Source organism: Leptonychotes weddellii, chromosome 1, assembly GCF_054177405.1.
Source record: "Leptonychotes weddellii isolate Sample4059 chromosome 1, ASM5417740v2, whole genome shotgun sequence".
Lineage (NCBI taxonomy): Eukaryota > Metazoa > Chordata > Mammalia > Carnivora > Phocidae > Leptonychotes > Leptonychotes weddellii.
Window position 1 is genome coordinate 100,256,325 of NC_138369.1, and position 23,629 is coordinate 100,279,953.

At 41.7% G+C, this 23,629-nt stretch overlaps 1 protein-coding gene across 4 annotated transcripts in view; it reads right to left on the reverse strand.

The window, feature by feature from the left end:
* Positions 1 to 21,028, reverse strand: part of SPTSSB (serine palmitoyltransferase small subunit B) — a 30,502-nt gene extending 9,474 nt beyond the window's left edge. The window contains exons 1-3 of one of the 4 annotated variants that reach the window (XR_014147972.1): positions 20,385 to 21,028; positions 19,291 to 20,162; positions 8,440 to 8,536 (exon numbers count right to left, since the gene is read on the reverse strand). The gene's annotated coding sequence lies outside the window, so the exon portion shown is untranslated. Of the gene's footprint in view, positions 1 to 1,835; positions 2,420 to 8,439; positions 8,537 to 19,290 lie in introns of those variants that run through there. The other 3 variants (XR_014147973.1, XM_081829067.1, XM_031033442.2) reach the window with 3 other exon arrangements.
* Positions 21,029 to 23,629: the final 2,601 nt, after the last annotated feature.

A 23,629-nucleotide genomic window follows, 5' to 3' on the forward strand; every position in this document is an offset into this window, starting at 1 on the left:
TCTGTTCTATTTGATTTAATTCTCCTGCATTCTATGTTATTCTCTTTGGTCATTAAAAAATATCCCAGTTGTGAGCTACACCAATTATAACCTACAGCTGGAAACACCCTGCTTTAAGGCTTAACTCAAGTGCTAGCTTCTCTAAGATGCCTCTGCACTGGCCAATATGGCAGCCACTAGTCACATGGGGCAATTTAAATATTTAGTGCTCAGTAGCCACATGCAGCTCATGGCTACCATATTGGACAGCATGGATACAGAACATTTCTGTTATGGCAGCAAATTTTATTGGGCAGTGCTGTGGATTCTCTCCATATCTTGCTTGGACTAATGAAATAGCCTACAAACTTATCTCCTTTCACCTTACAATCTTCCATCCTGATGCTGGAATTAACTTCCTAAAATCACAGATTAATTTCTTTGCTTGAAACCCTTCAATGGCTCTCCATTTCCTATGATATGAAATATTCCTTTAAGGCCCCTCACGATTTCATTTTTCTACCTCTCCAGCAACATCTCTGAACTCTCCCGCTAAATTCCATTCACTCTTAAGCTTCCATGCTTTTGTTCATCTTTTTTTTTTTTCTAGAAATGTTCTTGTGCCCTTTCTCTTCTAGATAAAATCCTGTTCACTTTCAAGACCTAGCTCCTATATTCTCTCTTCTACGAAACATTTTCAGGAAACTACCCTTCCTGAGGAAAATATATTGCTTTCGTTTATGTCTTTTAATTGGAACAACGTTTCAGCACTTATACCGTATTATAATTAGCCATGTAAAGTTTCTTCACTAGACTAGGAGGTCTTTGAGAACTGGGAATATGCCCCAGTCATCTCTTTATCCCCAGTGCCTGGAATGTGGGATACTTGCATGCTGGCTGGTGCGCTGGTTGGCTAGCTGACTGGCTGGCTGGCTGACTGAACTGTAAGTGGGGTGAGGGCAGGGAACACACTTGTGCTTATTTAATATTTCCATAGCACAGTGTGGGCTACATAAAAGGTACTTATGAATTCTCATTGTCTGCTTTCAGGCAATGAGTTTTAGGCAGATTGTTTTTTGCAAATTCAGTACAATCTGTCTTTTTGTAGGAAGGAAAGAAGCTGGTACTAAATTTTTTTCAATGTAACATATGCTTTTTTTTTCTCATACTGTTTAAAGTTCATGGACTCTGTGGGGAATAAAAAAACAAACACTTGTGAAGTGGTTTTAAAGCCCATTAAAATGGCTTTTACAAGTGCTTACTCTAGGTGAGTAATAATTTAAGATTGGTAGGTAGAAAAATTGTTCTAATAGAGAAAAATCCCAGGATGGGAACATCTGGAGACCTTAATTGTGTTGTAGCTTACTCTTTTCTATTCATTCATCCATTCATTCAGTTTGCTTCATATTCCTGAATAAGTTCCAAAATCTTCTGGGTCCCAGCCTCTTTATGTAAAATGAAGATAATCATAACTGCCTCCAAGTGTCTCAGTGATGCGGTAGGGAATGTAGGGGTAGGTTGTGAGCTCTTTAGAAGTCATCGTCATGGTCCTAGTAGTGTTTGTTGTTGTTCCTTGTGGATTGGTACAACTTTAAACTGTTTGCAACATTTTTCCTAAGTTAAGAGAGTCAAAATGTCTTTGTCAAATAACGGTTACCTATAATGGAGTGCTGTGTATATTTTATAGGAAAAAAACCCTCAACCCTTATTTGTGTTCGCTAGTTGAATTGTCTAGTAATGTTTTTGAAAAAATAAAACAACACATGTATATAGCGATTACCACAAAACACTACTTGAAAAGCATTACAATCTCTAAGCACATTTTCAAATGTGTCTTGGGCAGGGCAACCACATACCTTTGTGTGAGCTGTGCCCTGCGCAACCTTACGTAATAGTTCTTGTCTTGGGGACCTAATTGCAAGTTGCTGCTTTACGTGAACACAGTTTGATTCACAAAGATACAAAGTTCTTACAATTAATGGCAAAACTTCATATTGTGTCTATGTCAGAATCAGGCATAATAGCAGTTTATTGGTTTCCCACTTTCCAGATATCTTGCTCTAAGTTTTCTGTGGATGACTCCAGTGTTTTTTTGTGCCTCACAGAAGTTCCATCCTTGCTTCACATTTTCCTGTGAATTTCCGTACATCTTAGAATACTCTCCAGCCATCCTTTGGCAACCAATGCCTCATGCTGATACCCGGGTTAATATCAGTCAGACGAGAAGTGATGGATTTGAATAATTCTAGGCTCCTCGGAGAGGAAGAAACAAACAATTGTAAGTCAAAGCATGTTACTGCTTTGGGCAACTAAGTTACTCTAAATTGTCTAATCCTGTACTTAGAAGTGAGTTACTGAAATAATGTACTAAAAGGAAAAAGTCTCACCAACAATTTAGCCAAGTTGTTGTTGGTACAGTGTTGGTTTGAATTATATGCAAGAGCAGAGTGTCTTTGTGGCTATCTGAACTGACCTGATTGCCTCCAATTGTCACTGACACTAACAAAAGCAGAACAAGAGAAAACATGTATTTCCAGCCCAACTATTTATTGAGACTGCTGGGCAACATGGCATGTGTTGAATAACTGTAATTTCAAAGTAATCCTTATTGTTTGGCATATTCTGACAGATTCCAGAGGGATTTATGAATTAAAGACTTCTGCCCAGGAAAGAAAATTTGGAATTTGACTTTAACAGAAAATTTCATAATAGTTTAAGAAATACTAAGTTCACATTAGATCAGTCTCTATGTTGTGTAGCTATCAAAAAGAAGATAAATATTTTGAAACTAAAAAAAAGCAGTAAGTACATTCGTGTTGAGTAGATGTTATGAATAGGAAGAGAAATTTGTAACAAGTGGGATGATATATTTTGTGTTGTTCCTGGTGTCCTTTCATTTACTCATATAGAAAAGAGCCAAGTACCCCTGTTTATTTCTGCCCAAACTGGAGTGGAGAGTAGAATTTCTGAGCCAAGCTTTTAGCTAGAATGTCATTTCTTAGGATGAACCTCTTTATTACTATTTTTTTAAAAATTTTTATTAACATATAATGTATTATTTGTTTCAGGGGTACAGGTCTGTGATTCAACAGTCTTACACAATTCACAGTGCTCACCATAGCACATACCCTCCCCAATGTCCATCACCCAGCCACCCCATCCCTCCTACCCCCCACCACTCCAGCAACCCTCAATTTGTTTCCTGAGATTAAGAGTCTTTATTACTATTTTATTAAAGAAGAAGAAACCGGGGCGCCTGGGTGGCTCTGTCGTTAAGCATCTGCCTTCGGCTCAGGTCATAATCTCACGGTCCTGAGATCGAGCTCCACATTGGGCTCCCTGCTCAGCGCAGAGTCTATTTCTCCCTCTCCTTTTCCCCTCCCCCTACTCGTGCTTGCGAGTAAATAAATAAATGAAATCTTAAATAAAACAGTCTGAACAATATATATTTTTTGTCATTAAAAGTTATTGAGGGGCGCCTGGGTGGCTCAGTTGGTTAAGCGACTGCCTTCGGCTCAGGTCATGATCCTGGAGTCCCAGGATCGAGTCCCGCATCGGGCTCCCTGCTCGGCAGGGAGTCTGCTTCTCCCTCTGACCCTCTCACCTCTCATGTTCACTCTCTCTCTCAAATAAATAAATAAAATCTTTAAAAAAAAAAATAAATAAAATAAATAAAAAATAAAAGTTACTGAGATTCTCAATTTGTAGTGGGGCATGACTAGCTGAGCAAAATTACATAGATGTACCATCCAAAGCTGAGTAAATAAATAACCCCAAATGTCTTCAAATAATAATTCTGAGGTCCCAGTGAGGTTCCCTTTCTCTTGACTTTTAGGATACAAGAGGAAAAACAGGAACTGCCAAACTACAAATAACCTTCTGAGAGGAGGGATGACATGTTTACGTGTATTCCTGGCATCAGTGAAAGTCAGTATACAGAATACATACAGTACTTGGGGGAATTGTAAATTCTATGATATGCTTATTTGGTTTTGACAGTGATGTGAAAAATGGGGCTTATAAGACCCCGGTACCCAGAGCACTTAAAAAGAAGTAAGAGTGGAAAAGTGGTTAAATTGTCTGGCCGAAACTTTTCTACTGTCATTACAGAGCCCTTTCTAGGCAACTGTATTCCAGGCACATCATAACAGTTCTGCTTTGTGTTTTCTTCCCCAGCTCTTGGCCATCAAACCCACAATTTTTTTTTTTTAAAGATTTTATTTATTTGACAGAGACACAGCGAGAGAGGGAACACAAGCAATGGGAGTGGGAGAGGGAGAAGCAGGCTTCCCGCGGAGTAGGGAGCCCGATGTGGGGCTCGATGTGGGGCTCGATCCCAGGACTCCAGGATCATGACCTGAGCCGAAGGCAGACACTTAACGACTGAGCCACCCAGGCGCCCCAAACCCACAATTCGGTAAAGGAACTCTGTGCTTACTGTTTGTTTCTAAGGACTCTGTTTTCTTAGGAGCTAGAAGTCTGACCATGAAAAATTAAACCTTTGTCTCATCCTATCTATCGTCATTATATTTGATATGTGTTCAGAAAGAGAAAACTTATTTCTAAGAAACAATCTGAGGCCGAAGAAGGTGAGTTACTGCAACACTGATCTGTCACAATCATACCTGCTGAGCACTTGCTCCCAGAGTTCTGTCAATGGAAATCTGCTTGATAGGCAGGCAGCTGGTCAATCAAGACACTTCCAATAGTATGTCCTAACAGTAGTTTTCTTTGCAAATTTATTTTTTTGATAACATTGTTGAATATTTGCTCATAAAACTTTTTTGTTTTTGTTTATTATCTGTCCTTCCTCCTCTTTCTCATTCTTCTGGTTTGTTTTTTACTTCTTATTACACTGTTTGGAATGTTTCCGGTGATGAGTTCAGTGTTTTTCTTATTTTGGTGACCAACAACACTGAACTCTCATAGGCGTGATTTTTGTGACAGTAGTAATACAGTCTGTTGCTTTTTCACTGCCCTCAACTGAGCTGCTTCTGTGTCTCAGTTATTATTGCTTTTAGGCAAATGAGTAGAAATCTAGGCTGACTCCAAGGGTCATGGAGATAGACATAGCATTGTTGAGATGTTTTCTCTGTCAACCCTCAGATCTGGGGGCATTTCCCTACGGGGTTGGTTGGCATTCTAGGTCAGCTAGTTTCTGGCATAGGGAATTTAGGGGTAAGAGGAGGAGGGGGGAAAGGAAAGACAGGTGTTTATAGAGTTATGTCAAAACATGTTGTTGCTTTTAGGCAATTAAATTACTCTAAATCTTATGATTTTGTACTTAAAATTGAGTTACTTAAATGCTATACTAAAAGAAAAAAGTCTCATTGACCATTTAGCCAAGTGGATTTCTCATTCTCCTGGTAAGAACTGTGTAGACATATTATTACTGGCTTCATTCTCTTTCACCTGCTCCCAAGTGCATGGCTACCTTGCATGATTCTAGTGAAAAGTGGACAAGTGCTAAGCTCCAGGCCTGTTCTTTTAAATGGGTAACAATTGTTTGTTTACCAAGAATTTTATTGATTTTCAAGTAAATGTGAGAAGGCTAATGGCAACTGGGTATATTAAGAAAAATATTTTCAGCCGGCAGATTTTATAACCAATTTAACTATAGGTGTAAATTGGGTGAGATAAAATGTTCTTTTCCCTCTTGGAATAAATGTGGGCTTGTTGGTCAAGAATACCAGAGGGCATCTCCCAAGACATAAGCATATTTAAATTAAGATTTCATAGTAGGTGGAATGGTGGATCCCAAAGAGATATGTCCACATCTTGGACCTTGTGAATGTGGCCTTATTTGGGAAAAGGGTCTTTGTAGCTATAATTAAGTTATGAAACCCAGCAGAGGAGGAGCAGAGGAAAAATTCCCCGTAAAGCCTTTGGAGGGAATGTGGTCCAGCTAACACATTGATTTCAGACTTCTAGCCTCCAGAGCTATCAGAGAATACATTTGTTTTGTTTTAAGCCACCCGTGTTGTCATAGTTTGTTACACCAGCCCTAGAAAACAAATTCAGATCTCTTTAAAAACACTAGAATTTTGGGATGCCTGGGTGGCTCAGTCGGTGGAGCCTCTACGTTCGGCTCAGGTCATGATCCCAGAGTCCTGGGATCTAGTCCGCATCGGGCTCCTTGCTCAGCGGGGAGCCTGCTTCTCCCTCTGCCTGCAGCTCCCCCTGCTTGTGCTTGCTCTCTCTCTCACAAATAGATGAATAAAATCTTTTAAAAAACCCCAAAAAACATGAGGGGTGCCTGGGTGGCTCAGTCGTTAAGTGTCTGCCTTTGGCTCAGGTCATGATCCCAGGGTCCTTGGATCGAGCCCCGCATCAGGCTCTCTGCTCATCGAGGAGCCTGCTTCCCCCTCTCCCTCTGCCTGCCCCTCCCCCTGCTTGTGCTCTCTCTGTCAAATAAATGAATAAAATCTTTAAAAAAATAAAAAATACAGAAAAAACATCAGACTTTTATAATGTGAAATTCTCTTCAGAGAACAGAAAAAACGTTTATTAAGTACCACTGTGGCAGGCACTGGCTAGATGCTTAACTTAAGTGACTCCTATTTTAAGGATGAAAAAACTGGGGGCAAAAGTTTCACAGTGACCGAATGTGGAGCTGGGTGAGAATCTCACCGAGAGACTGGGTGTGGTGAGTAGTGATGAGTTCTGGCCCGGGATCACATCTGGGTTTAACCCTGGCCAAGTGACTCAACCGCTCTGACTCAGTTTCCTCAAGTGGGAATTAGGAATCATAACAGAACTTCATTCATAAGATTTCTGGGAAGATTAAAAAGTGTAAGGTCTTTACAATAATACATATGAAGAGCTAAATGAATATTAACTTTTATGATTACTACATAGTGTTTTATATACTACATTACTTACACTGCACACTCTATTAATATTACTAATCATTGCCTTAGCTATGAATACCAGGTATAGATTAAAGGAGCATGAGCTCATCTTAAAGACAAGGCATCTGAACTTTATCTGTTATTCAATTAGAGGCCACTTTTAGAGATATTCTTCTTTAGTATGTTTATTCAATTCTGGTGTGGCTGTCATCAAGGAGATAAAAAATACATCATTTTAAAGACAAGAAAACTAGGGGCACCTGGGTGGCTCAGTGGGGCGCCTGGGTGGCTCAGTCGTTAAGCGTCTGCCTGTGGCTCAGGTCATGATCCCGGGGTCCTGGGATCGAGCCCCGCATCGGGCTCCCTGCTCCACAGGAAGCCTGCTTCTCCCTCTCCCCTCCCCGCCCCGGCTTGTGTTCCTGCTCTCACTATCTCTCTCTCTCTCTGTCAGATAAATAAATAAAATCTTTAAAAAAAAAAATAAAGACAAGAAAACTGAAGTGCATTAACTTTTTGCACTTTGCTTATTGCCAAAAGCCAAAGCGGAAACAACAGCGGGATTCGGTCCTAGGATTCTCTCACTCTGAGCGTTGTTTCTATCGCCACACTGGCCGTCCTATGAGACTGCTGTACAAATGCTAAGTGTCCCCTGAGTGGTTTTGAATTAGTAAAATCAGGCCTCGTTATCAATAACTTTAAAGTAATATAGGAGCTTCCCAAACCATTTTAAAATGAAGACATTTTTGCCAACCATTTCAGAACCATAAATCTCTTAAAACATTGTGGCAAAGGAAAGGATTAAGAAACAATCAATTTAGAAGATAAGTCTATTTCTTTTTGTCTCCACCCCTACTCTTTTCCCCATTTCCCATAGATTTCATCAAAGCGGTCAGGCAATTAGTGGTAATCTAGGTTTTTTTTTTTTTTTCATTTTACTTCCTTCTCTTACTTTCTTAAAAATAAAAGAAACAGAATGAAAATGAAGGTCCTATTATAAGCACGGATCATCCTCACTTTCACTGCTAACATTTTTGAAAGAAAAATGTTTTCATTTTATCATATTTCTCAATTTGTCCCAACCAGTTAATTAAATACTTATTAAAACATTTAGTACTCTCTTGAATCAAAGGTCTTCCAGGATAAGATGCCACTCCATTTAAATAAAAGATGAAGGATGCTGAAACAGAAGACGCCTTTAACCAGCAGACCCATAAATAAGAAAGGAGCTGGCATTATGCAGTCCTGGCCCTGGCACTCGTACTGGGCTTGGCCAGAGGTTCTTAACCTGCGGGCCAAGCACTCGGTGGTGGTGCACATCTAGAAACCCCTTGAGATGTTAGCAAATTTTGCATAAACCTTTTTCTGCACACACTTCAAAGGAGCCTGTGATATCTGTAAGCTAAGCTGTTTCAAGGCCTCATTGCTAAAGCTAATTGCCACATTTTATTCCTTTGTATCATCTTAAATGTCATTATAATATCAAGGATATAATGTTTGTTGGTTGATTAAGTGAGAACCAGAAGACCCATGTTGTTGAAGATGTCATCTTGTCATCAAAAGGGTCAGATTTCTAAAAGTGAGACTCCATGATATAATCAGAAGAATTTACCTGCCGAGGAGGGTCCAGAGCCGGGTTCTTGTCCTTGTCCCTCTGTGGAATGATCCTGTGTGGGTTACTCCTCTTCTCTGGGTTGCTGTTTCTTCATCTGTGAAATAAAGATTTGAATTAACCCAAAGTTGCCTTCAAACTTCAAAACAATTCTGTTCCATGTAAAAGATTATGCAATCTCTTAAATGGATATCTCCCACAAAATTCTAGAATGTATTACAAAAACAAGGTATGACAAGCTAGCCATATTTTTAAAATTGTTTTCAGAGAAAGTTACAGTTTGAAAACATGCCATTGGCTAGTCACTTCCGAATGTCCCTGGGGGACTATGAGGTGCCACGTTACCGTCTATAGCAGGGTTGAGGGGACGCCCCAAGTGGGACAGAGACAAGGCTAAGGGTCTTGCACCTCATTTCTATCAGAACAGCCAGCTTTTAATCTGCTTTATATGGTGGGTTTTACGTGAGATGTTGTTTGTAGAAAATGTTGTGTTTTTTTTGAAAATTTTTTTGATTTTAATTAGTCTCTTTTGATATCCATGGTGGGGAGAAAAAGGAAAAAGAGATTAGGTTAATCTTTTTTTAATCTGTTTAAAAATCTGTTTTTGAAAAGGCACTGGAAACAGTCAGAAGCCCTAAGGCTTTTTCCTATTTTGACATTTATTAGCTGTGTCACATTAGGCAAGTCAGATAGTCTTTCTGAATTTTTGTCCTCACATATAATGATAATAGTATCTGATTAACAGGGTGGTTGTAAGAATCAAATGAAATGTTTGTGCAAGTGCTTCGTAATTGGTAAAGCATCATCAAGTCAGGGAGTGGGTCTTTAGTGGTGAGGCCCACAGGTCTGCATTTTGTCCTGACCATGGTAGCATTTTTGCCCATCTGAATTAAATCATAGAAATTATGCATGATCAAATTTACAGATAAGCCCAAGTTATGGGGTGGAGTTATAAAAGACTTAGCAGGTTACAGGGTTCCAAGTATGGTAAAACTTAGGAGGAAATATAAAATCTTGTTCTTCAATTCAAAAAGTTAACTGTCCAAGGGTCAGATGGGAGAAAATGTGGCCAATGATCAGTTCAAGTAAAAAAGACTAAAGAATTTAATTTGACTTCAAGTTCATTATGAGCCGTTAGTGTTGTGAAATGTTGGGCAAATAAATAAGGGATGTAATTGTCTCAGTCCATTTGGGCTGCTATAACAGAATACCACAAACTGGGTAGCTTATAAGCAATAGTAATTTATTTCTTGCAGTTCTGGAGACTAAGAAGTCCAAGATCAAGGTGACAGCATCACTATCATTCTGATGAAGGCCCTCTTCCTGGCTCATAGCCGGCACCCTCTACTGTGTCTTCGCAGGGTGGAAGGGGCAAGAGATCGCTTTGGAGCCTCTTTATAAGAACACTAATCCCATTCATAGGGGGATCCATCTTCATCACCTAAGCACCTCCTGAAGACCCCCACCTCTTTCTAATCCCTTTGGGGGCTCAGATTCAACATGGATTTTGGGAGGATGCATTCAGACCACAGTGCCAGTATTCTTCTGTATTTATAGGAGTACCATGCCACAGGTGACAAAAGGGGACTACAGCCCTTGGCTTTGATTAGCATCCTTCTTCCAGCTGTTAAAAACAGTTACTCCAGCAGGTTGAGAGCACATCCAAAGGAAGCTAAATAGAGAAAAGTCTGGAAGGTTTTCTTTTTTTTTTTTTTAATTAACATATAATGTATTATTTGTCTCAGAAGTACAGGTCTGTGATTCATCCGTCTTACACAATTCACAGCGCTCACCATAGCACACACCCTCCCCAGTATCCATCACCCAGCCACCCCATCCCTCCCACCCCCCTCCACTCCAGCAACCCTCAGTTTGTTTCCTGAGATGAAGAGTCTCTTATGGTTTGTCTCCCAAGTCTGGAAGGTTTTCAAGGGCAATGTTGAGAGAAGATTTGAGGAGAGAAACGTGTCGTGGAGGTCTTAAAAGATCTGAAAGCTTTTAAATGATGTTACAGGCAGTCATGGAGGTGAAGGTTTGGAATTTATTGTTTTCAGAGGTGAATCTCAGGGAAAACTTTAAATAATAAGAGCTACCTAAAGGGAAAGCGATTGCCTAGTTTTAGTAGTGAGATTTCCATTAGGGAAACTGTTCAAGCAGAGACTGGACCACACCTCCCGAGGGTTGCTATCAATCAGGAGGAAGGCTTTAAGAAGAAATTACTAAGATTTCATCAAATCTGAGATCCTATTTCTACAACAGAATTCAATATCTCACTGGAGAATGATTCGCTTCATTAAATTTCGGGGGGCTGTAATAAAAGTGTGGATTTTGAAATTGGCAAACTGGAGTGATATTCAGGATGCTGTTTAACCTCTGGGGACATCAGTTATGTGGTCAGTGACAGAGATGATTATTTCTGTGTCGCTGTAAAGATGATACAGCACAACATTGGTGAAGGATGCTTAATGGTGCCTGGTCCTAGTAAAGGGCTCAGAGAGTAAAGTTTATCACAATTATATTTTGTTCCTCTTATTTTCTTTTTCTTTTTTTTTTTTTTTGCGAGAGAGAGAATGAGAGACAGAGAGCATGAGAGGGAGGAGGGTCAGAGGGCGAAGCAGACTCTCTGCTGAGCAGGGAGCCCGATGTGGGACTCGATCCCGGGACTCCAGGATCATGACCTGAGCCGAAGGCAGTCGCCCAACCAACTGAGCCACCCAGGCGCCCCCCTCTTATTTTCTACATGCATTTTATTTCTTCTCCTAAGAGATTCCTTTCAGGTGACTACTGAACCCTTTAGAGACATATGGTGTAAGTGGGTAAAATGGTGACTTCCGTGAGCCTAGGAGAAAGCATTCACTCCAAAGGTCATAGGGGTACCATATCACCTCTTTTGTGTTTGCATCAAATGTTTGTTTTCTCCTAAATGGAGGAAACCTGTGGAACAACTTCTTTGTCCTAAATTATAACCTGATTTTCCTGCCCATCAAAACCAGAACTAGGCCAACCTGATTGATTTTTTTTCTTTGCTGAAAATTTTAGGCAATAAAACATCTTATTAAAAATTTAAGGACCAAGATCTCCCTTGTGGAGTAGAGGAAGTATCTAGAGCCTTGAGGAATAAAAAGAGTTGGTAACTGAAGAATTGGGGTCAGTTAGGTCTTCTTTCTAGGCCTAGTTTTTTTCCATCAATAGAGTGATCCTAAGCTAATTTTACTTAAAAATGACTTCCCAGTTGATGAGTTAGTAAAGGAGAAGCAGTTTACTATTCTTAGGGGAAGACGAAAGCCATGAGACTCCCCTGTGGTTGGGAGAGAGACCATGTGAATTCTGTTTGCCAGAAGCAGAGGGAAGAAGTGAGGATGCTGGGTTTCCATATGTTGGTCACAGGTTGGCGTTTGGTCTCATTCAGAAGGTGATAAGGAGTTGTCTGTGAGGAGGCGCTATGATAATTCTGACCAAAGGTCTCACACAAAATGAGGATTATTCAATTTTCAAAAGAAATGAAAAGGATACTATAACACTTTTAGGTTTAGATAAGACTCCACTTCAAATAATTTTTTTTCCACTTCTCTTTCTTCTGCATCAGTGAACACTTATTGATGCCTAAGGGGCGTGACATTTTATGAGGCACGAGTGTGTTCCAGAATGGGGATGAGCTGGTACTTGGGCTATCTACAGGGGAGGGTGAGAGCACTAGAGGCTATTATTGCTCCAGAAAAGTTGCTTTGGACATGCCATCTTGAGCTTGTTTCCTTCTTTCTTTTTCTAGTCTGTTTAATTTTCTTGTTCAATATCCCACTTATATTAATTCCCAAATTCTCTTTTTAATCTTTTTGGAGAGCTTGAACTCAAAATAACACCTTTAGCTTGGAATTCCTAACTGACATCCTTTGATCTTACAATGCAGCTGAAAGAGCAGAGATGCAATATTTGAATAGCAAACTGTCCCCCAGGAAATTGCCATTCTATATTGGTAATAAGAGCAGATAGTATTTATTGAACAACTTTTGTCCCAGAACTTTGCTAACCACTTTGTATGTTTACCTTATGTAGTTCACTTAATAACACTATAGTGGAGGCACTATTTCTATAACCATTTCACAAATAAGGAAACTGACACATTGGGGAATTTATTTTATTTTATTTATTTTTTAAAGATTATTTGAGAGAGAGAATGCAAGCCAGGGGGTGGGGGGAACAGAGAGAGAGGGAGAAGCAGACTCCCCGCTGAATGTGGAGCCCAAGGCAGGGCTTGATCCCAGGACCCTGAGATCATGACCTGAGGCAAAATCACTGGACACTCAACTGACTGAGCTACCCAGGCGCCCCTGACATTGGGAATTTAAAAGCTGACCCAGAGTGTCACAACTAATGTAGAGTACACAACTCTTAACCACTCTGCCAGACTGCCTATCTATGCAAAGAGCTTTGATCTTAACCTGGCAAATCATTAATCTACCCACCCATCCATCCACTCAAATATTCATCAAACATGTGCTAGAGAGGGGCGCCTGGGAGTCTACTTGAGATTCTCTCCCTCCCTTTCCCTCTGACCCCACCCCATGCTCCTCTCTCTCTCTCTCTCTCTTTCTCTCTCAAATAAATAAAGAAATCCTTAATTTAAAAAAATGTACTAGAGATGTAAACTATGACTAAGACTGATGTGGGCACTCTCCTCTAGCCACTTTCTAGACGGGAGAAAGGACAGTTACATTAGCATCCCCACACAGTGTGACAGCACTATGACAGGGAAGGGGGCAGGGAAGGAGGCTCGAACCCAGTCTGGAAGGCGGTGTCAGGACAGGCAGGTGGAAAAGTTCTTATCCTCATCACTGTGTGCTTCAACTTTTGTAGCAAAAGGCATATAATGTAACCTCTACAAAGAAAGGTCTTTGAAACAAGGTCTTCCTCTATGTTGTTCCCCCAGCACCTGGCACATAGTGACTGCTCAATTAACATCTGTAGAATAAATGAATTAGAATTCTAATACTCCATAATAACCCCCTTATAACAGGGAATCTTTTGACTTATTTCTAACTGGACTCTGAACATGCTTAAATGTTTCTCCTCTAAGCCTGAAATAAATGCTCTTTTTTTTTTTTTAACTTAAAAACATCAAGTCCCTGATCCCTTTTAAGCCATTTTCTAAAAGCTCTATTCCAGGAGAACTGCCACATCCATTGTCTTTTCCTAGAACAATGTGTCCTCTGGTGTCTTTTAAAACAGGGGCCTTGGGGTGCCTGGGTGGCTCATTCGTTAAGCGTCTGCCTTCAGCTCAGGTCATGGTCCCAGGGTCCTGGGGTCGAGCCCCACATCAAGCCCCACATCGGGCTCCCTGCTCAGCGGGAAGCCTGCTTCTCCCTCTCCCACTCCCCCTGTTTGTGTTCCCTCTCTCACTGTGTCTCTCTGTCAAATAAATAAATAAAAATCTTTAAAACAGGGGCCTTGAGTAGAGATTCTGGGACAGTCCAGGAAAGTGGAGACTCTGGTTGCTTCCCCCCTCTTTTTTCGGGTGATCTGTGGGATTCCATGCTCTGTTCTCTAGTTCTGAAAGCTCCGTTCTCCCTTCACCTTTCCAAGATGACCTGGAAAGTTTTCTTCCCCTCCTCTCCCCAACCCTCTCACTCTTCAAAAAAGATGTAAACTTTGAGAAAGCAGTTCTTAATTATTTACCACACGGTCCTCCAGCAGACCACAAGAATCCAGGGCAAAGCAAGAGAGAAAGGCAAAAGAAAACCGAAACCCCAGGCTAATGATTTCGAAACCTCAACAAGAATTTTTGTTATCATAAGGTGTTTTATTGAGGTTATGGTTCTTTGGAGCAGGTGTTAAACTATGTCTTCCTTGGGGCTGCGTTAAGACTCGTATTTTCCTTAATGAGACAGCGCAAATCCAAGGGAGCAAAATAATGCTGATGGGAAGGGGTACCGAGACTCCTGAGGGGAGAAGTTCACTTGGAGCTAGTCATCCTCACGGTCCATCTCAGAGACACGGGGCCAGGTTTGTACACGATCTTCACATTATCTAATTACATAATTTTACTTCCTAGCATGATGCCACAGTTTAAAACTATACCTCATTCCCTTCCCTGCTTAATTTTTTCTCCAGAGCCCTTATCTCCTATCATACACTGTAATTCACTTAATAATAACAATAATAATAATAATAATTTTTTAAATCATTCTTTAAATGGCTGATGTCCCCTCTAGAATTGAAGCTCCTCAAAGGAGCTTATTTTATTACTCATTCAGGGCCTAGATAGGTGCACAATAAATATCTATTGGATAAATGAATTATTAATCCCGATCAAAGCAATATTAATAAATAATAACTGTGATCAAGGTTTTTTTTACGTGTATTTAATCTACAGACAACCGATTGGACCTTTAAAATTATTTTGTATAAATCTTCTAATTGGATAAAATATGACAATAGGACCTTTACAAAAGCTTTGATGGTCAAAAGCCAAACAGAACCCATTTTCATCAGCATGGTATGCTCTTCTAAACATATACATGGAAGGATAAGCCTGTGCTGATGAGAATAGAAACTCTTGTGTTTTCCTGATCCAGGCAGACTTACTTGAATCCCTAAAGCTAAGGGTATGGTTAGGCTCATTGTACTCATAACTGTTGCTAGCAGCAAGTTTAGCTGCTGCTTACCAGCCCCATGGAACTCAGAGACTCACTAATTTTATATTCTTATTTCTGGACAAAGCACTATCATCCAATTCCATGTTTCTTGCTACAGGATCAGGCAGTTTATGGGAACTCAAACCATTAAGGTGACTAGAGGAGTATATGCATTATTTGAGAGCTCCTCTTGTATTGGAGACTGTCATAATCACAGGAGATGCTTTCTAGCAGCGCCATATCGGTGTAGTCTGAAGACCATAGTGGCGGCTCCAGCTCTTCCTTCCCCCCCCCGCAAGACTCCTACTCCGGGGGCCAATCTAGTGGGAGTGAAACTGGGCTAATCTGAGTGGCAAAGTTCACTTTTGGTTGAGATTTAAGTAACCTCCTTCTCACGCAGTGTGACCTCTTTCAACAACTGGTCTGAAGAACTGATAAAGGACTAGAGCTATCTAGAAGTGGGAGGAACAACTGGCCTCGCTGGGCTTAAATTAATATGGCAAGTTGGCGAGTCCAAAAAGATAGGGCATTTACAAGCCGATACTCTATAAGACTACATTAATGGGGCGCCTGGGTGGCTCAGTTGGTTAAGCGACTGCCTTCGGCTCAGGTCATGATCCTGGAGTCCCGGGATCGAGTCCCGCATCGGGCTCCCTGCTCGGCAGGGAGTCTGCTTCTCCCTCTGACCCTCCCCCCTCTCATGTGCTCTCTCTCTCATTCTCTCTGTCTCAAATGAATAAATAAATAAATAAATAAGACTACATTAATGACACTTGACTACTTTCCTTATTTATTTATTTATTTATTTGAGAGAGAGAGAGAGAGAGAGTTCATGCCGGGGCAGGGGGGCATTGGGGGCAGAGAAAGAGAGGATCTTAAGCAGGCTCCACGCCCAGCACAAGCCCAACCCGGGGCTTGATTTCACGACCCTGAGATCATGATGCTGAGATCATGACCTGAGCCGAAATCAAGAGTGGGATGCTTAACCGACTGAGCCACCCAGGCGCCCCTACATTTGACTGATTTCTAAACAGAGGAAAGTTTGGGTGGGTGTGTAAACATGTGCAAATCACATAGCTATGTAACACCTGTGCCACTCTTGATTATTTCATATATTTCAATGTGGCCTTGGGGGAAAAGCCTCATGTAGGGACACCTGGGTGGCTCAGTCAGTTAGGCATCTGCTGGTGGCTCAGGATCCTGGGATCAAGTCCTGTGTCGGGCTCCTTGCTTGGTGGGGAGCCCGCTTCTCCCTCTGTCTGCCACTCCCCCTGCTTGTGCTCTCTCTCTCTCTCTGACAAATGAATAAATAAAACCTTAAAAAAAATTTTTTTTTTTAAAAAGCCTCATGTAAACTATTGGTCTAGTGGTATATGGGGATTCATGAACTCCAAGTTCTAAATCCACCTGTTTTTTTTTTTTTTTGGCCAATTTATTTTTAAAAACCAGCTTTATTGAGATATAATTCAGACATTTCAAGTACACAATTCAGTGGTCTTTAGTATACTCACAGTGATATAAACATCACCAGTCAACTTTAGACCATTTTCATCACCCCAACAAGACACTTGTATCTTTTAGTAGTCACTCCCCATTCCTCCCCAACTCCACCCTTTCTGTCTCTATAGGTTTGCCTATTGTGGATCTGTTATATACATGGAATCATATAATATATGGTCTCCTTCCATTTAGCATGATCTTTTCAAGGTTCATCCATGTGGTAGCAAGTATCAGTACTTCATTCCTTTTTGTTGCTGAATAATATTCCATTTTTCTATTCTGTATCACATTTTATCTCTCCTTTTATCAGTTTTGACCACTTAGATTGCTTTCACTTTTTGGCTATTATGAGTAATGCTGCTGTGAACATTTGTGTACAAGTCATACATTTGTGTACATGGACATACATTCTCATTCTCTTGGATATATAACTAGAAGTGGGATGGCTGGGTTATATGGTAACTCTGTTCAACTTTTTTTTTTTAATTTATTTAGTTGAGAGAGAGAGAGAGAAAGAGAGAGTGCATGTGAGCAGGGCGGAGGGGAGAGGTAGAGGGGGAGAGTCTCAAGCAGACTCCCTGCTGAGCTTGGAGACCGATTCGGGCTCCATCCCAGGACCCTGAGTTCATGACCTGAGCTGAAATCGAGTCAGATGCTTAACTGACTGAGCCACCCAGGTGCCCCCGCCACAGCAACTCACCATCTTATATTCCCACCACCAATGTATGATGATCCCAATTTCTCTACCTCCTTTCCAACAGTGTTATTATCTGTCTTTTTTATTATGGTCATCTTGTTTGGTGTGAAATGGTATCTTATGCTTTTGATCTTCATTTCCTTAATGACTACTGATAGTAAGTATTTTTTCATGTGTTGATTGGCCCTGTGTACATCTTCTTTGGAGAAATGGCTCTTCGATTCCCTTGCCCATTTCTGAATGGCTTATTTGTCTTTTAGATGTTGAACTTTTCTTCATATGCCTTAAGAATGGGGGTAGTTGGAGGAAGAGCCTGAGACCTCTTGCCTGCTCCTGCCTAGATGAAAGCTTCTACAACACAAAATGGGTGGTAAGATGCCAGTGGCCTGCTTTTCCCAGGGTTATACCATAGCCCTAGACTGGGATCTAAGTTGAGAGGGAGCCCTGTGTTCTTGGCTGCAGGCCCCGGGAATGGAGCACCATCCCCTAGCTGGAAGGGGGCAGGGAAGTGGGTTGTGGCTGAAATGCCTCACACTCCTGCTGTTCTTACTGAATTGCAGTAGTTTATCTTGAGTAAAGTTTTCTTCATTTGTTGTCTTTCCTCAGAACAATTTCCAGAGATGAACTAGTTCATCTGTAATTTTCACCAGTGGTTGTTTTGCTACAGAGTGGGTTCATGGAGTTCCTTACACAACCATTCTGGAAGTTGAGTTCCTTTTGAATAACTTTTAATGCAAATGTTGCATCTCTTATACTTGGTGGTAAAAGAGTTTATGCTGACATAGTAGATAGATAATTATGAAGGACAGTTTTTACAAAAGTAAATTTTGTAAATTTATTAACAGTGGATGAAGAGAACTGATTGAAGTTGAGGCCTGGTTGACTTTTAACTTTATATCCAGTCAAATTCTAGAATGCTCATGCATTTGATTTGACAAACTATTCTTAATTTATTGTTATTAAATGGCTGAATAGAAATATTTGAATAATGAGGGTGACAGGGCATTTCATATGAGAGATTATTGCTCTAGTAATCTATGTACAAAGCCATCAAAGCCCTGACAGTTATCAAAATGATCCCTGTTTTTGAAAGCACAGGAATAATTAAAATGTGAAAATCAAGTTACTAAAACCTCATTAGTTTTATGCATTAATCTAAAAAGTTCACAGGCAAAAATGACCATATATTTTTAATTAATTCAAAAGAACGACACACCACTACGTCTTTTAGAAAAACAACTTTCCCAATTTCCCTGATGAACCTGTTTGTAGTTTTAGAGCTAAGGTTTACATTTAACAATTCCTCAAATTCTTTATTGAATCAGGAGCTGAACTCATCTATGTTAATTGCCAACCAGTCGAATGTCACTTTAGTTGAAACAGACATAGAACCTCTGCTCATATCTAAAACCCTCTCTTTCCATTCCTTTCCATTCCGTGGCAAAGTTAACTATTCCTTTCTCCTGGGGTTTAGAAGTCTGGTTACTTATGAATGATCACATAAGCATCTTTGAGAAAATACATACTGCTTCATAATCATGAGAAAATGTTAAAATGTATTCCTTGTTGGAAATTCTTCCCTTTTTGGGCAGTTGACTTGTGTGTACTATCGCCTAAAGTAGCTTTAGGGGCTAAAAGTATTATATAAGAACATAACACTAGAATATTTAAGAATGAAACCAAGCACCTCCCAAAGATATTTCCCTGAATAGTTACTGAACTACACAAAGATAAATACTAAAGTAATTCACAAAGTAATTTTCTCTTCTTGGGCTGGGAAAGTTTCAATAATAAAGTTTGGCTTCTGTTGAGTGAAACCTTAGTTTCTAACTATGTTAGAAAGGCAACTGTGTTACCAAGGCAAATGGAAAAACCCATTCAATTCTTAAAATTTTAATGCAGTTAAATAATAAACTGATAAATTGCATTAAAGCTAGGATTAATTTTTCCCCTATAGAGACAGGAATTCCAACCTACTAAAGCTACTTTAGCGTTCAAGCATATATTTTGGAAGATGCTTACCTCCCGGTTGGGTGTATCTCCCTGCGGCTTAGGTGAGCACCCAGGCTTTGGCTCCTCCCCAGCTGCTGCGAGCTTCCCACTGCGCCGGGCGCCTCAGAGCCTCCTGGAGTTAGGTGTTCGGCCCCGCCCTCTGCACTATTGCTAAAACTCCAGTTCTGCCAGACCGATTCCGGTGATTAATTATTGACAAAAGGAAAACACTCCCGCGCAAACTTGTGTCCAACCGCACTGCTCCCAGCGATTGCTTCCAGAGGAGAATGCCGGCTGCACCACTCCCCTCCCCCCTTTGCTCTACGGTCCCAACTTCCCACACACTGCCACTCTGTCCTGGGCGATCAGGCTCGTCCTCGGAGGAATGCAGCCCAGCGACTTCTACATTTTTTAAATTTGGTTTTCTGCAGCTCGTTAGCACTTCTCCGGGGACCAGCCTCTCAGGAGGGGGCGCTTTCCGGATGCAGGGGAAGCCGGGGCTCTGAGAGCAACCGAGGAGGCGAAGGCGTCGCTGTCACCTCCGGCTGCTGCAGTAAAACCCCGAGCCGCGGCGGGGATGGGGAGGAGGGGATAGGGAGGTGTCCTCCCCCTCGCTTGGGCTGGGAGCCCCGACACGACCAGAGGGGCACGTCCTTCGGTAGTGGTGGTGGGGGCGGGCAGATAAACGGGAGGCGCGAGGTGGGAGTTTGGGGCTTTAGCGGGAGCCAGCGTTAACCCGCCCAGGGGAAGCCTGCGCCCCGCATCCATCCATCTGCAGACTTGGGCAAGGGGGCGAAGCTCGGCGGATGCTGAGCAGGACTGCGGTGTGAAACTCGGCAGCAGGCTGCGAAGTGAGCCCAGGGCTCCGGGCCGGGGCGGCAGTCGGCCGAGCAGGCATCCCCCTGCATTTGTTTGTCAAAAATCGAAGAAAGTAAACCCGTTTAGCGTCGGCAGCTGATTTTGGTGCCTTCTAACGCGCAAAAACGCCTCTCCCCGCCCCACTCCCTCCATCCTGCCCCCTTCCCTCCGCCCCTTGGCTGGGAGGTTAATCGTTGAAAAACTGGGCTCCCCCGGGGAAACAGACGGAAGGATCGTGCCCGGGGAACTTGTGTGTGCTCACTCACAAGTGGAGAGAATTAATCCGGGCCCGGACTGCGGCAGGAAAGCAAACTGGGGAGAGCGGGCTGGGAGGCGGCTCGGCTGTGCAGACCCGCGCGGCGCGGGCTCCCGCGGTTCCGGGGCCGGCGTGCCCAGCGCCCGCGCTCCGCTCTCAACGATCTTCCCGAGGAGGCGCGGGACCGCGAAGAGCATCTTCCCTGGAAACCCGCATCCAGAACACCATCGATCCCTTCTCCACCGAGCGCAGGATGTTGGCTGCGAGCGCAGAGGCCCTTGAGGATCCCGGCCCCGATATCTCCGCCACCGAGACTCTCTGCGCAAGACCCGGGGGCGCCCGGGGCCCAGAGCTTCTTGTGATTAATGAGCATTTGGGCAACTGCCAGTCAGCCCCCAGTGCTGAAGGAGGAGGCACTGCACATGCTCGGCCAGGGCTGATGGTGCTGAAGCGCGAATTTGAGCTGCGGGCAGGTTTCTGCTCGTTTTCACCGCACTCTTCCAGCAGGTTCCAAGCTGCGGGTGCCACGAAGAGGGAGACTTACGTTATTGAGAGGGATTTTCTCCTCGCAGGAGGGGGTGCGTCCCCAAAGGAAGCTGAAGGTGGTTGGGGCCAGGGAAGGGAGCCACTAGGAACGGAGGAGCAATTTGAAGCCTGTACTGGCCAGTTTTTACATCGTTATCTTTTCCTTCTCTGGAACTGTATCTAAATATGAGCAACCACGCCTAGCATTTTTCATTTCATTATCACTTTGTGTTGTTTACATTCCTTATCTCGCTGCCTCTCCTGACACACCTTGTAATTTCGGCAGAGCAAGTAAGACCACACCATTGAGGCGTGGAAATAGATGAGGAGATAGAAAACCTGAAAAGTGACTTGTCCAGGGTCACCAAGCCCGTTGGGTGGTAGGACCAGTACTATTACACTAGGTTTTAGGTCTCGTTCTTCATTATCTCGTTCTCTTACTGGACCTTGCCAATCACCATGTGATTGTACATTGGTGGAACTACAGAAACAGGCCCCTTTTCTCTGTGCCAGAGATTTGTGAAATGGATAGAAGACCTTGCAATTACTTCAACTGGCGGTTGGGAGAAAGGGGTACATTTGGCAGAAGCATCCAGACTATTAAAAAGGATCTTAAATGACATATGTGTAATATAACCACACACAGATAAAAGGGATGTGTATCTTTTCACCTCCAAATGGAAAATAGATTTTTTTCTATCTAATCATAGAACATTCTCAAAACTTAACTAGATCATAAAATAAAGATCACGGGCGCCTGGGTGGCTCAGTTGGTTAAGCGACTGCCTTCGGCTCAGGTCATGATCCTGGAGTCCCTGGATCGAGTCCCGCATCGGGCTCCCTGCTCGGCGGGGAGTCTGCTTCTCCCTCTGACCCTCCCCCCTCTCATGCTCTCTCTATCTCATTATCTCTCTCAAATAAATAAATAAAATCTTTAAAAAATAAAAAAATAAAAAATAAAATAAAATAAAGATCACATTTTTAAAAGACAGAAATCATACACACCACATCAGCTACTGAAGCGCAATGAGGATAAAATTAACCAAAAAAACTTAACAAGAAAAATTCCTTCTCATTGATATACAACTGGAAATTTAAAAATGCTTTAAATCTAGATTAAAGAGAAGAACAAATGAGAAATTACAAAATCTTTAGAAATAGAAGAAAAAAAATCCTGCATAACAAAATCAGGAGAGTATTGAAAAGCAGAAATCATAAACCTTAAATGTATTTATTGCAAAATAATGTACAAACCAAGAAACTTAGAAAAAATTGCAAAAGAATTCTATTAACTAGTAAAGATTAAGCAGAAATTAATGAAAGAGAAAAGTAAAAATCCAGGAGAATTGATCAATAAAAGAAAAAACTTATTCATTGAAAAAAAATCAAGGAACAAAGACACAAGTAACATCAGAAAGGAAAGATGGAAGGAAAGATGGTATATAACCACAGATAAGGAGGATATAAAAAAAAAAAAAGTCTGGGACGCCTGGGTGGTTCAGATGGTTAAGCATCTGCCTTCAGCTCAGGTCATGATCCCAGGGTCCTGGGATCGAGCCCCACATTGGGCTCTGTGCTCAGCAGGGAGCCTGCTTCTCCCTCTGCCTGCCTGTCTGCCTACTTGTGATCTCTCTCTCTCTGTCAAATAAATAAATAAAATCTTAAAAAAAAAAGTCTCAAATGATGTTCTTTCACCAGGAAGAGGATTCTCCCTTTATGCTAACTACAAATTGTGAGATAAGAAATGGTTAAGACACACCACAGCTTATGGAAAGGGGAATAAGATTTAAAGAACCAGGCAGAATTGTTTAGAATATAATAGTATGAGAATCTAAAGTAATGATAAGTATCAACTGAACATTTTGAACAAGGCCTTTTGTTGTCATTATCATAAAGCAGCTGTTGAATTCTTTAGGTATTCCAGCAAGCATGGAGTAGAAATCTTTTAGCAGTAGTAAAAGTTAAAAGTAATAGAAGAGTATATTCCCTTAGGTAACCTGGGAGGTTTGGGGACAAATATGGGAAGGGAATGGGATCACCTTGTAAAAGCTGTACCAATTGACCCAGAAAGGTTGTGTGGAATGTATCTGGAGTTCAGCATACCAGGAAGGAGAAAGGACCTGATGTGAGAATCCACTTAAAATAACCAGCTGTCAGTTACCTGATCTGGTATGCATCTGCTGAGAACCGTCTTACTCCTGGGGGAGCAAAATGAACAGTTTGAAATACGAGTTTTCTCAAGCTTCCAAACGTAACCAGGGTGTCCTGGTAGAAAAAGTTATGGACTTTGGGACAAAATCGCCCTGGGTTCAAATCCCAGCTTTTCTACTAACAAACTGTAGTCTGAGACAAATTGTCTATTATTTCTATACCTTAATTTTCTCATCTGCGAAGTGGGAATAATATTGACTTCATTGGGTTCTTTTGAAGAATTAAATGAACCACCATTTACGAAGTACTCATACAGTTCTCCACCTCCTTCCTCCCCGGCTTTTCCTCTTCCCTTCCTTCCTCCATTCTCCTCTAAATACCATCATTCAGGAACTTCTCTTCTGTATTTTGACATTTCTTCTGTTTTGTTGGTGGAACTCTATGTTCCTTCCCTTTCTTTCAGTGACTCAGCCACCTTCTCCATGGCTCTTTGGCATTGAGAAATCCAAGCATCATGACTGAGCACCTTTGGAATACTTTAGAAAGACCCCCTGAATTGAAAATTAACTCAGCCCCTCT